Source organism: Equus przewalskii, chromosome 22 (genome assembly GCF_037783145.1).
Source record: "Equus przewalskii isolate Varuska chromosome 22, EquPr2, whole genome shotgun sequence".
Lineage (NCBI taxonomy): Eukaryota > Metazoa > Chordata > Mammalia > Perissodactyla > Equidae > Equus > Equus przewalskii.
The window spans coordinates 27,925,454-27,940,245 of NC_091852.1; the positions used below are offsets into that span (position 1 = coordinate 27,925,454).

The 14,792-nt window shown below is 37.0% G+C and overlaps 1 protein-coding gene across 50 annotated transcripts in view; it reads right to left on the reverse strand.

The window, feature by feature from the left end:
• PTPRD (protein tyrosine phosphatase receptor type D) overlaps positions 1–14,792 on the reverse strand; it is a 2,079,533-nt gene that overhangs the window by 467,909 nt on the left and 1,596,832 nt on the right. The window lies entirely within an intron of this gene.

The window sequence follows — 14,792 nt, forward strand, 5'->3', positions numbered from 1 at the left end:
TATTATAAGCCCTACAAAACCTCAGAGAAAGTTTCACAGCAAAGACCATTTACATATACTAATTTGGCGAAAATTGCTTTCCAAATCACAATGTTTTACAAAGGCCATATTCTATTTTTCCTTTAGTGCTTTTTTGACAGTTGGAAATGGGTACAAGTTGTAATTTACTTTTATCCATTTCCTACTTTAGGACTGTCCAGTAAAATCATTCAAACAGCATGACAGATAAAAGGCAATAATGAAAAGTGTTTGCAATCTTCTGAGAGCTATAATGTGCACTGAATGCAAACAGGAGCTGGTGATTGAAAAAAAGAAAAAAAAAAATATATATATATATATATATAATCTATACATATGTCTGATGACTACTAAGATGGTCCCTAAACATATTTAGGATCCCGCAATGAAAATACGTAAAATGGTGTGCATTGATCCAGTAACCCCCAAAGTTCCTAGTCCCCCTTTAATTTACCTTAAAGGAGAATTGCTTTGAGAAAAATCCTACAAGATATGGCGAAATCTGACGGTGGTTAACAGTGTATTTTTGTAGTCATGAAAGCAGAACAACAAAAAGAGGTCATATGCAAGGCCAATGGCAGCTAAAGCCATCATGTTTTCCATCCAATTTGAAAATTATGGGGAAAATAGGTGATGAATTATAAGGAAGAGAGAAAGTCAATTATGATGATTACCAAAATAGCCACACAACATTTCAGAAACGCCTGACTGAACAGGGCCACAATACACTTCAAGTTATGTGAAACAGAAAATTAACTAGTGTTTGCACCCACTATGTATGTTTTGTTAACAAAGCGATTTTGATTAAGTTTATGGTCACATTGCAGGATCACAAGACTTCACAAAGAGGATTAATGTAAATATAAAATCTTTCAACTGTAAAAGTAATCATGTCTGAAGGAGGCTAGATATTTAATATTTCTCTAAATTGGAGTTATCTCTCTTTTTTTTTCACATTGCCTGAGGCTTCATTTTTCCACGAACTGAGCAACTATGCAAACCCTCCAAAGAACAGAAAATAATATCTTAAATGAAAAGAAATGCAACCCTTCACATCATATTAGTACTCTCATAAATTTAATATCCACTGTTCATTATCCAGAGAGCTGCGTAACATAAAAGACATTTTCTTTTCTATTCTTATTTTACCCAAGCTAAAAACAAATCAGTAACACAATTGACTTAATATTTTCTCTGTGGGCCCCAGAAATCTTAACAACAGTGGTAATGCATCCAGTTCATCTAGAGGCTACTGCCACACAGCTTACAGTGAGAAAGAAGAAAAACGGGGTTTAAAGGTTGAAGTTTACAGCTTTTCTTTTCTGACTTACTATACAGGAGCCTTTGCTAAAGAATTAATCTTATTGGACAACATTCCACTACCCCTTTGTTCCCAAGAGGTTATTAACATTGATTTGAGCATCTGACCTTTGAAACTTCTGTAGGATGTCTGAGCATAGCTATTTAGGATGATCTACAAGCCTGATATACAATAAATGACAGACAGAAATATGGAGAAAGAATTGAGCCCAGTAAGTAGAGATATATATTGTAAATGGTAACATTTAATTATTTCAGTTTACTCATTTATCACTTTAGTAGGTATTACATAAAAATTCTCATTATCCTCTAGATTTCATAACAAAATTTCAGAATGTAAGCATGGCAATTATAGCTAATGATACTGTATAATATGATTAATGTTGCTAAGAGTAGATCTTAAGTGTTCTCACCAGAATAAAGGACATAGGGATGAAGGAGTTAGTTAATGCTGTGATAATAAATATGTTGCAATATATAAAAGTATCCAATAACATGTTGTGCACCTTAAACTTACACAATATTATATGTCAATTATATCTTAATAAAGCTGAGGGAAAAATCAAAAAACAAAAACTTTCACAATGTAACACAATTGTCATTTACTGGATTGATGGTGCCATGCTAATAATGGGCACAATTATATTATACAGTCATTCATAATCTAAAGCTGAACGGAAAATAACTCAGTATATATATTTTATATATCACGTAAAATTGAAAACTTACTAACTCACATAAGGTTTAATTTTTATGGATAAAAATGTATAAGAAATCCAGTAATTCTATAAAATATTTTTCTCAAACATCTGACAATCTTTTATAATTTGCCTGTTCTTATTTACTTCAGAAATAGCGTTCATAACTACTTACTTCATATATCTAATTTCTAAAGATTTACGTAAAAGAGAAGAATAATGGAAAGATAATAACAGTAGTAGTATCAATAGTAATAAAAACTGCTTTATTTATTGGCTATCCCATGTGTCAGGCACACTACTCTTTAAATGCATTAACTCATTTAAGGTTCACAGTAACACTAGGAGGAAGGTAGAGATACCCACCTCCTATCATTCCTATCTTAGAGACAAGAAAACTGAAAATCAAAGAGGTTACCCAGTGTGAATTTAAACCCCAGTCCATCCGGAGACCAGCACAGTAAGCTAGGACGCACACAGACGACGATTTCTAACCAACATCCCATTGCGTCCTCCCTCTATGGCTTTGAGCAAGACATTGAAACTTTCCATTTATCAGATTTTCTCCTGTATAAAATGAGGGCAGAAAAGAAAGTAAATACAGAATTGCTTTACAGCAGGCAGCTTAGTGAGTAAATCTTGAGTTTATGTGGGGTTATTCAGAGCAAATAACTTACAGCCCAGCCAGTGCTTTCGCCTAAAGGGGTGGGCATGACTGAACTGAGGAATCGGCCTGCACGGAAAGGGTTGAACAGATAGGATCTAGGTCATGCAAGGACCCTGGGTTAAAGTCAGTTGTCAGGAAAGGCCATGGTGGAGGCAAATATTCAAGTGGGGCCCAGAGCGTCAGATTCAGAGTCAGCAAAGCAGAACCAGAGCCTGAGGTGCACAGAAAAACTGGACAACCTTGGTCTTCTGCCTCGTTAGACATCACCTGGGCTCCTAGGCACCAGCTGTAGCTGGGATGAGTTCAGAGAGCAGAGATGGACCTGGCCCTGCATTTGAGGCAGGTGGGCACTAGGAATGGGATATGTCAAGAATTGTAGCGTCTCCAAATAGAGCTAAGAAGAAAATTTGCTTTTCAAAAGAGTTGAGGGGGCCTGGCCCAGTGGCATACTGATTAAGTTCCTGTGCTTCGCCTCAGTAGTCTGGGATCCCCAGTTTCAGATCCCAGGCACGGACCTATGTACCGCTCATCAAGGCAGCGTCCCACACACAACATAGAGGAAGACTAGCACAGATGTTAGCTTGGCAACAATCTTCCTCAAGCAAAACCAGGAAGACTGGCACAGATGTTAGCTCAGGGCCAATCCTCCTAACTACAACAAAAAAATGTTGAGGAACGCAGTGCCAGCACCCTCCTGCCTTAGGGTATTGCACTTACTGCTCTCTCTCCTGAACTCTTATTCCGCAGAAAGTCACCTTCTCAGATGCCCACCTCACCTAAAGCAGCACTGATTCCACCCCACCCACACAGAAGGGTCACTCCATATCCCCCTTCCCCGCCATGGTTTTTTTCTTCATAGTACTTATCGCTATCTCATTTATTTTACACACTACTATATATCTGTTTATTGACTATCTCCCCACTGGAACGAAAGTTCCCTAAGAAAATAATCTCGTCTTTGTTGTTGCCTGCTGCATCCCCAGGGCCTAGATTCACGTCTGGAACACAGTCAGAACTTAGTAAATATTTGTTTAATTAATATATGAATACATTTCAAAACAACATTGTCCAAATGCCATTTTTCACTGCTGACAGTTTAGGGTTTTGCGTGTTGCCACATGCCCTGTTACATAAATTAAGAATGACCAAATTGGTAAATAATAATAAATATAATCAAAGTTAGTGACCTTGAAACTCGTGAATTAATTCAGGCGTAAATACTGCTCAAACTGCAGAACTTGAATGTTTTGATAGTTTAACAGAACACTGACAAAGCAAACTACAAGATATGCTCTATTTCACAAAGAAAGGGAGCCCTTGGCGCATCTCTAAAAGGCCGGAGTTATTGGTTAATCACTGAAAACCCATACTCTTCTTGCATTAATTTTTCCTAGTTAAAAGTAAAAAGGCTAATGTTAGGACGTATACAGGACAACTGATCTCTATCCTTACAAAAAATATAGTGTTAATTTTTAAAGTAATTGTAGGTCCTAAATTCAGAATGTTAATTAAAATATATTTTTAAAATAGCATATAGAAAGAAAAGATAGGAGAAACTGAGTGATACACAGATTAAATGTTGTTTTTCTCCCAACTATAAAACTAATTATGACAAGATTCCAGAATCATGAAAATTGGATTTTAAGTCAAAATAGTTCACCCTAGTTAGATTATCCAATATCTAACTTCTACATTAAATAAGGCTGTGCTATTTAAAACAAAAGTAGTTTTGTTTGTTTGCTTGTTTTATTGTGAGGCTGTAAAGAGAAAGTGGAGATTTCCCACTATAATTAAGCATTTGACTACAACTACATTGTATATAATACGCTCACTTCCCAGAACATAAGTAAGTCGCATGATATTATGTAAAATCTGAATTTCAGCTTCTTAGCTTCTAACTCAAAATTTTAGGGTCAACTAAAGTTCATTTCAAAGAATAAACCAGAGAAATTACTAAAGAAAAATCTGTTAAAAAAATAAATGTAAGGGGGAAAGTTCAGCCCAACAAGCCATAAAAGCAGAAAAAAACTACAGTAATTGAAAGATATTGTAACTGTCTCAGTCATGGACCTGTAAAAAATAAAACTGAATAAGCAGATCAGAAACAGATCTTAAAACCTATAATGATTTCAAATAAGATTTTTTCTTAAAGGAGCATTGCAAATAATTGGGGAAGGAAGGAAGGAAGGACTGTTCAGTTTGGGGATAAGTAATCAGCAATTTTGAAAAAAGTCTACTAGAAGCTTGCTTCATACTACAACTACTATCACTTAGAGATGATTTGAAGGTAAGATTATCAAATTATATTCCTCTCTTTGGAAACATCTAGGGTCTAATAGCTGCTTGGAAATGTTTCACTTCTCAAAACCAACTAATAGACTCCTTTTCAAATTCAACTCAAATTAATTTAATATAGATATTTCCCTAAAGTTTATACTATTTTCTAATAAACTGCCTGAAAAAAAAAGTATGAATTTATGAATAGTAATGGAAAACACTGGTTGATTATATAACAGGCCATTTAGTTTGGCAGTTCTTTTTTTTTTAAATCTATGTACATATAACTCTTGTTTGTGAATTTATAACATGCTTTAGTTAAGCTTTTTCCTAACAAAACAGTACGTAGTTTGTATGCCAAAAATAAATATAATGATAGTTCATGATTACTTCATACTTTCAGGTACCTCTCCATCTATATAAGTTTGGGAACCACTTGACTGAAGAGCAGATGGAAAGTAGTAACAAGAGGAATAAAACACCAGAAAAACTAGATGAAAATCTTAGGAAAGGAAAAGATCTTCTAGTTTTAAATGCAATAGGAATAATAATAGAGAAAAAGATTATCAACAGTTTTGATGATATAAAATTACAATTGAAAATTCTTTCTGTAAAAAGAACTACTAAAAAAGATGACTAAAGAGACTTAAAGTACGTTTGTTTCACACATGACAAAGAGTTAATATACCTAATATATAGAGAACATGAACTAAATAAAAACCCTTAGGCAAAGGAAATGTACAGACAATTCATATAACAGGAATAATTACTTGCAAACAAACATTAGGGAGAAACTATCACTTTAGTAATTAAAGAAATTCATATTAAAACAATAATGAGACAATTTTTTGCCTATTAACTAAGAATTTTCAAACTGGCCAAGGGGAAAACAAAGTGGTATCCTCAGTCCTTACTGGTAGCATTATTAGCACATCTGTCCTCTCTGGAATGCAATTTGACCATATGTTTCAAAAGACATAATAATGTTCATATTCTTTGACGTATTGATACCACTCCTAAGAGAAATAATGCAAAATATAAAAAAAGCTATCTCCATTACAATGTTCCTCAAAGCTTTATATTTGCAATAGTGAGAGAAATGAGGAAAAATAAAAAACAATGTCCAACAATAGGGAAATAGACACATCTAGTCAATGAAATGCTGGGCCGCCATTAAAGATGATGGTCATGATGAGATAAGATGGGAAAAACACATTGATGCTAAAATGTTAACTGATAAAGTACTGAATAGCAAACTCACACATAGTATAAAGGACCAGAAAATTTACTCAAGGCAGAACAGTGGATTGTTTTCAGGTGACAGGATTATGAGTGACATTTTGCTGTTGTTGTTTCTAAATTCTCTATAACAAAGTTCTACTACTTTTATGACTTTAAAGCAGATGAACACAAGTTAGGGTAGAAAAAGGTGGAAACAGCATCACTTGGCCACTACCTTCAAGCAGTACATTAGAAAAAGTACTTTGGGTTCATGTTTTCTTTCAAATCACCCCATTCTAAACCAAACTATCTTTTCTGACTCTGTCACTTGTCAGACACATCCAGGTGGAATGTTCCACATTTCTGGGCCTTTCTGGTCTCTACTCAGAACGTGGGCTACCCCTGGGGCTCAGTTAATTTGGTAGGCCTATAATTACATAAATTTAAAATACTAACACATCAACCACATAGTTCTGAAAACTAATCATGCCCATCCCTAATCTTTTTTCAGATAATTAAACAATTGAAAATGATTAATTGCCCTTTTAACGGACTTAGCAAGCCTTTGGCACCAATTACATCAATTAAGTACAGTACCATACTGGATCTGATACTGCATCTTTTACACTGCATGTAACAATATGTACAAAAGACGCTGTCAACAAGGATCACTGTCATGTATGAATCACCCTGTCTTCTTAACTGAGAGTTCTCAGCATCGCTTCCATAATGACAAATTCAAGTTCTACGTTATTACCTAGAGCAAAAGCCATGGGTGCAGTGGGGTGGGCTTGAGGACATGGACTATTAAATCCCTCCTGGCTCTTTTAGACAGCTCCCGCCCTATCACAACATTCTTACGATCATCAAGACTTACATCGGTAATTACAAGAGGAACCTGTTTTCCCCTCGGCTTCTGATAGAGACGGTACATATAATCACAATAAAAAGTTAAGACTTGAAAAACAAGACTTTGCAAGAGGTGAGTGTCCCCAAGCTCTTGTGGATTAATTGGCTTAAAGGAGACCTTCCACTCTCCTGCTCTGTTACAGGGAGCTGAAAATGGCAGGAAGCATAAGCACTTCCATCCTTGCCCTGAATCTCCTCAGTAAGGAAATAAATCTGTTATAACAGAGATAGAAACAAGCTTTATTATTATTATTATCATTATTTTAGCTGAGAAATTTTCTAGGCAGGGGGGTGGGAGACAGTCCATTGTTCTGAGCAAACACCAACTTATTATACATCAAAACACCCTCAGCATTGTGTATATACAATGCCCTGGCCCTAACAGAGACCTTTGTATCTTTTTTAAAGCTGCAAGCATTGCTGAATACACAAATTCATTCCAACTGCCTTTAAAAATGCTTATCCCTCAGAAACCTCTTTTCGCTAATTTTGATTATGAAACTCAAGGTACATACCAACAAAGACAGTCTCAGAACTGATTAAAAAAACAAATGAAAAACTAGACCTAACTGTTGCTATGTACTTTCTAAGGCATATCCAAAATAAAGCAACTTCTTCATAGAATTATAGCAAAGATGAAAAAAAAATCTACTTGCAAAATGCAAACTCTGCCACTTAAAATACCAGCACCTGTGGCGCTCCCTGTGGGAACAGATAGAGATTGACAATGTGAAAAGAAAAGAGAAAGGCATTTGGGAACAATTCTCTCAGGTTCTGTGACCAAAACACAGGCCAGTTAGGAGAAAGTAGGGCTATGTTTCCAGGAATTGTTACAAAGTCGGTTAACTTTTATCCCTCCTCGTTTCCTGACTGCTCTATTACAGCCCTACAGAAACATTAAGGTGAGCCCTTAACCCTTGCCTGGGGGGCAGGAGGGGGGGCACAGGTGCAGGTTAAGGTACAGGCCTAGTATTGCCTCTACTACTCTGCCTCGCTTCCCCACTGGCTTGCCAGGGGTGCATCTGGAGGTCCTCATCTGCCCCCATATTTCGTTCAATGTCTTCTAACAGGTTGTTCTGACATGTGCCTGTCAGCGTTAATTACATGTGATATTGGATTGGCTTGATCTCTGACAAATTTCAAGAGCACCATAATGAAGCAAAAAGACGGCAGGAAAGATGCCAAGAGGAGAGTGGGCCATGCTTTTGCATCCCCAGGATTTCCTTCATGCCTCCCTCCTGCCCAGTTCAATCACCCTAACAGAGACACATTTGCTGGGCTCCGCATACAGAGCTTTGAGCATCAGACCCATCCTGTTCACTTAGAACAACCTAGTCTACACCTCTTGTCCCATTGAGAGCATCCTCTTTTCTCACAACATCCTGTTCGGATGTTAGATTATATGATCACCACTGAGTCCCCTCTTTCAACCATATTGCCCCTCTTTAATCCTTCTCATATAGCTCTGCAGCAAAAATGGCTGAAAACAGACAAAAGTCACTTGGAAAACAACAGAAGAGATTCCCTGAAGAAATCTGAGGAGATGTGGTGGAACTGACAGTATCATTTGTTTCCTTATTTAACTTCCATAGAAGCGTATTTCGGCACATTGAGCAGGTACAAAATCAAAAAGCATGCATATTTGTCATTAGACAAAATGCACAGAATTGGCTATCAATTCACTTTCCTTGAGGATGTATTTCTAGACACAGTATCTTTCACTTACATCTGGCAGGTACATTCTTTCCTACTAAGATCAATGAGTATTCTCAGCATGTAATGGCCTATCTTTATTTTATTACATGTGTAACCTTGAAAACATCAACGTTTCAGACCAATCAGGTGGATCAGTGTTGTCCAATATAACTCTGTGCAACAACGGAAATGTTCTGTGTCTGAGCTGTTCTGTATGATGGCCGCTAGCTACATGTGGCTATTGACCACTTGAAATTTAGCTAGAATAATTGAAATTATAGTTATATTTAATTTTAATTAAGTAATAAGGAGATTTGTTTTCCTATGGTAAAAAAAATAGGATGAAAAAGATCTGTCCCCTGTTCTTTCCCCCGAGTCCTGATAAGACAGTAGATTCCTCATCAAAGCAGATGTTGTCTGATGTGGAACCTTCCTCCATCTCAGAACCAGCAAGCCATTGGCCAGGACCCTGTTTCTGGCAGTATAACAGGGGCAATGTTAAGTATACAAAGGAATGGCCATGGGTTCCAGAGACCAAGGTAGAAGGGCTAGCTGGAACAATGCAGTCTCTTCAATTCTTGGGGTCTTAGTTTCCGCAACAAAACAATATGAGGTTTAATCTAAAGTCCTTTCTAGCACCTTTGGAAAATTTCCCATTCACTCTCTGAAAACCAGTTATCCCTATGACAATGTGGCCCATTTTACAGACAGAAAATTGTGTTTGGTCCTCACCTAGAGATACAGAATACAGTGTAAACTGTCACTCTGGTACCTAAATAATCCAAAAAGAAAAAGAGTCTTATGATTAAAATATCTAAAAGATCATTTATTTCCCCCTTACCTTTAAGTAATGCCGTGTTCATACAGGCTTATGGCTGCAAGTTTTTATCTATTTGTGTATTTCATTATTTTTCTCAATTCCAGTTGCAAAGAACATTACTACTGTAAAATTTTACTACATTGTTGTGCATCTTTTCTTCTAAATGATGAAAACTATTTTGAAAAATTTACACAATCAGAAAGAGTGACAGGCCTTTTTATTACATTTATTAAAAATTATTCATCACATTTATATTCCTTTTACTTAGTATACATTTTTTCAGTATGAGCCATAGTCACTAAATGACTAGTTTGGTATACTTCTTAGAGGGCTCTATCATTTTAAAATTGCCTTGAAATAAAATATCACTCAGAATGAGGCTAAGAAGATGCATATTTTAAAAAATTTCTCATAGAAACTAACCATCTGTACAATAATCCATTGTCTGCTCTACCAAGGTGATTTATTAAGGATAATGAAGCATATGATTTAATAGCTGCTGCAAATCCTTTTTCAAGTAGGATGGGTATAAATAATACAAAAAGATGGTCTAATAATAGCCAAATCCTAACCTAAGGACTATTCTATATGCTAGGTCACAGGAAATTAGATGAGTTCAATTAACTGTGGAGCTAAGTGAAGTGTGGCTAGGCTGCCAAGGCTCTAAGCACCCCCTCCTATGCTAGTAGTGATGGTTATTATTACTTAGTGAAACCTGTAAGTTCCATTATCATGGTGGAATTTGACTGGTTTTTTTCCACACAACAACACAAAGCTCTCCAATTAGAAATGGACATTATGCTGGCATGAATTTTCTGAAATCTTAAGATTCCAGATCTCTGCGTATTTGTCAGTGTAAACCGTACCTGGCACTGTTTTGCTCATCCTTATAGTCCCATCGTACTTTGCATTTAGCAGAGTTTAATGTATGAAGCTTTAAAGAATGAATGCATTCATGGGAGAGTGGACGATTGAGTGAATAAAACGAGGTCTCTAAAATCCTTGAGAAAGAAAAAACGCAATTCTGTATTCCTATGAGACCTTGTTCTAACATTTATCCTCACCTATACTTTTGAGTTTTGATGGTCAGTTGTCAAAAGGTTATTTTCTTTGGTGGTAAAGGTTTCCTTAAACCAGCTTTCTATAAAGCAGGAAAAAACGCCACAAAATCACACACACGGTTAGAACAAAAGTGTCCAAACATTAGCTCCTATTTGCAAACTGAAACACTCCTCTCCTGGCTATTTCTGTTAATATTAATGTCTTCACAGGACCTCATGAAATCAGTGAGGCAAATTTCTGATGATGGGAAATACAAACCATCATACATGCCAGCTGTTTGGCATGAAAAGATTGCCTGGCTGTGCCTTACAGACATGGCACAGCCATTCATTGATAAGCTGGCACAGTCAGTCCTGTCCTCATGCCACCCAGCAAGTGCATCTAAAATAAGATTAGGTGTTACAAATTCTAGTGTTCCAGTAACACTGAGCTGCGGAAAATATCCATGGCTAAACATATACAAGGGGCCTATGTGTGAGACATATGTCACCTCTGAAAAATGTCTGCTTCACCAGACATATTCACCACCAGCATATTTACACACCGCAGTTCCTACCACTTTTGCTCTTGTGAGCCTGGCTTGCCAGAACTGAGATCAATTTTATTAGATACCATTAGTCTCTGTTAGGGCGGTCATTTGAATAACAACAGATTGGCAAGTATAAAACTAAGGCACCTGTTGTACATTTGGCAGCCTGGATGAGGCCCCTTAAAACGAAAACAAACACGAGCTATAACCATGCCAGGCAATGGCTTTTGGTTCAGTAATGACCATGTGTCAGAATTAAGTGCATCTGGGAATTCCTACCACAGCCAGATGTAAAGGCAGATTTGTCTTGTCTAGTGGCATATGAGTAGATATACACAGTATACTCAGATTTGGCTTTGTCTTGGTTTGGTAGGGAACTAGGTAAGTGGAACTTAGCTCAAATAAAATAAAATTAATTACTGAAAAGCAACTAACTATATTATCATAAATTGTAGAGTTAAATATTAAACATATGGGCTAGAAGATTTGGGCCATGAACTACTTTAGCTCTGATTTTTCTGGGCACAGTGATTTGTTCACAAAGTACTCAACAACAATGTGCCAATATGACTAGTACACTAGGCCAGGCGATGGGTTAGGTGCTAGAGATACCACTGGGAACAAGACTTAGATCTCGGCGTCAAGGAATTTGTGATGAATCAGACCATAAATAAGCAATTACAAGGCATTATGATAGATGCTATCTGTAGAATTTATTTGGTGCTCTTTTATTGCATAGAGAAAGGATATCCAGGCTTGGAAGGATGGGAAGGCTTCCTGGAAGCATTGTCAGCCAGGGAGGACCTGAAGGAAGAGATGAGTTGGGCAAAAATGGAAGAGGAAGGGACTTTCCACATGGAAGGAGAGAATGCATGCTCAAAACTACAGACAGAAGGGTCAAAGTAGTGGATCTGGGAAAAAGCAAATACTTTAGTATGGTTGGAATGGATGTGTGTTGGGGCTGGGGGAAGGAGAGGGGAGGAGAAAAATGAAAATAAGAATGGCAAGGTGGCAAAGAGACAAGGCAGGGTAAGGACATCAGGGTCAGGTGACTTTTGCTGAGTGTTTCAAGCTTTATATAGGGAGAATGGGGAGCCACTGGAATATATGAAGGAGAGAGAAGACATGATCAGATTTGAGATTCTTTTTTTCTTATTTTGGTGAGGACGATTCACCCTGAGCTAACATCTGTGCCAATATTCATCTATTTTGTATGTGGGTCACCGCCACAACAAGGCTAATGAGTGGTATAGTTCTGCACCTGGGATGCAAACCCACAAACATGGGCGGCTGAAGCAGAGCATGCCAAACCCAAACACTATGCCACAGGGCCAGCCCCCCAGATTTGAGTTTCTTAAAAAGCATGCTGGTTGCAGAACTGAAGAAGCAACTATAGTGAGCTCGCAACTAAACACTGGGAGGCTGCAATCCAGGCAAAAGATGGTGGGATCCTTGCCAACAAATGTAAGCCAACATATTAAAAGGTAATTGAAAGGAAGTTAATAATTATTGTGGTATGCTTGGAATAATAAGAGATTATTTAGAGAAAACAAGATTTTAAGAGATAAATTTAAAATCAAAATGTAAATTATAAATTTCCTAACTTTTTTTGGTAAAAATAAATCAAATTCAAGCTGAATCTGGACAATTGTAAAAATCAGATTCAAATACACTGAGGCAATCATTTCCTGAAGTAGTACCTGAATACACATAACAACATTCATTGAACTTGTCATTCTTAATTTGTAACTATTATCATCAAAAAGCATTCATTGGGGCTGGCCCTGTGGCAGAGTGGTTGAGTTCCTGTGCTCCACTTCAGTGGCCCAGGGTTTCGCTGGTTCGGATCCACTCGTCGGGCCATGCTGAGGCGGTGTCCCACATGCCACAACTAGAAGGACCCACAAGTAAAAAAAAAATATATACAACTATGTACTGGGGGGCTTTGGGAAGAAGAAAAACAAATAAATAAAACAGTAAAAAAGCATTTATTAAGACTCTAACCATGGAAGAACCCTCACTACACATTTGGGGACAAAGAAGGCAGTACAAATGCTCCAGGCTTCTAGGAGGTTGCGCTTATAGATTAACTCACAGGAAAACATGGGGCTAAATAGGACAGCATGTGAGAAGCAGTTTCGGAAAGCTGTGCAAAGGAGGCTTAATTGTTGAAACACTGTAAGAGCCATAAAAGACCGAAGCGTTTTCCGCGTAACTTTATTTTATGTACCACGTCTGATTTAAAACTTCACGGTGCCTTGTTGTCAGAGAAAAAATAATTTTCCAAGTCATCAAACAAGTGTCACATCCTGTATTGTATTATTTACAAAGTCAAAATTAATCAGAAATAGGCCTCTGAGGCCTTACCAAAAAGGAAAAAAAGCTAAACTTTTATAAAATAGGTTAAATGGGGGAAAACATCAAATCATCCATCCGTTATTGATAACGAAATTAACAGGTGAGCACTGAAAACAGAGTATTTTACAAGACATTATAATTGACAAAATTTCCCAGAAGAAGGCAGGCTGCCAATAAATAAAATGCATACATATCAGTCCTCGGCATAATTTGACTTCTTTGACAGGAAGCTATTCTTCAGATAGCCCTGCCTGATCTATATTTCTCTTTATAAAAATGCTTTTGATTCCTTGCCTGTTGGGCAGCTATGAAGATGCCAGCCTCTGTAATTTTAAAAACTATTCTTGGTAGAAATATTTCATTTAACCACTTCCGCTCCAGGACTGACCCCAGAGCTCAGTATGCTGTCACTAGCCTGAAAGTATAGAATTTTAGAGCTGGAAAGCAATTGCCAAAAAAGGTCATCTAGTCCAAACAGTTTAAGTAAAAAAAAAAAAAGAAAAAATTCAAATGCCTCCAGTCGCAAGCAGAGAAACAGAACAGATTCTTCAGAAACAGTAAAGGGACAACCTATATAATGCTTAAGAGTCTTCCAGAATTTTGGCCAAGAAAGCACTGTGTCTTTGGGTATACTTGCCTGGTATATGCGAAATGATTTTTTTTTTAATTCATGTCAGACACAAGAATATACCGAGGGGTTAAGAATAGAGTGGATAAAAGCTGGGGTTGTAATATTGCTTGACTTAAAATCTTAGCTTTAATTTCCATCTTTATTATATCCAGCTATGCAACCTTGGGCAAAAAATCCCCTCTATGAATCAGCTTCTTCTTGAATAAATTGGTAATAATAAAAGCATCTGACTTACAGAGTTAATTTTAGAGATTAAGAATGACACTGAAGGTAAAGTGCTATGTCAAATGCCTGGCACATAGTTAGTGCTCAGTAAACTGCAGCAACTAGCACTATTAGGACTTCACACATTAACCACCACTACTGAACTTCTAATATCAAGAAAATTGAAAGGAATTTGTTTTCCATCTATTTCAGTGTCCTGAGCATTATCAGAGGTTTCAAATGGATCATTATTCTTTGCATTCATGATTTCAATTAAATTCAACTCAAACTATACTCAAAGAAAAGGACACAGCCCTTGGGCTGAGCATTAGAATATGAGAGAATGATTAGAAGGATTTCAAAGGATGCAAGTTAGGACAGCT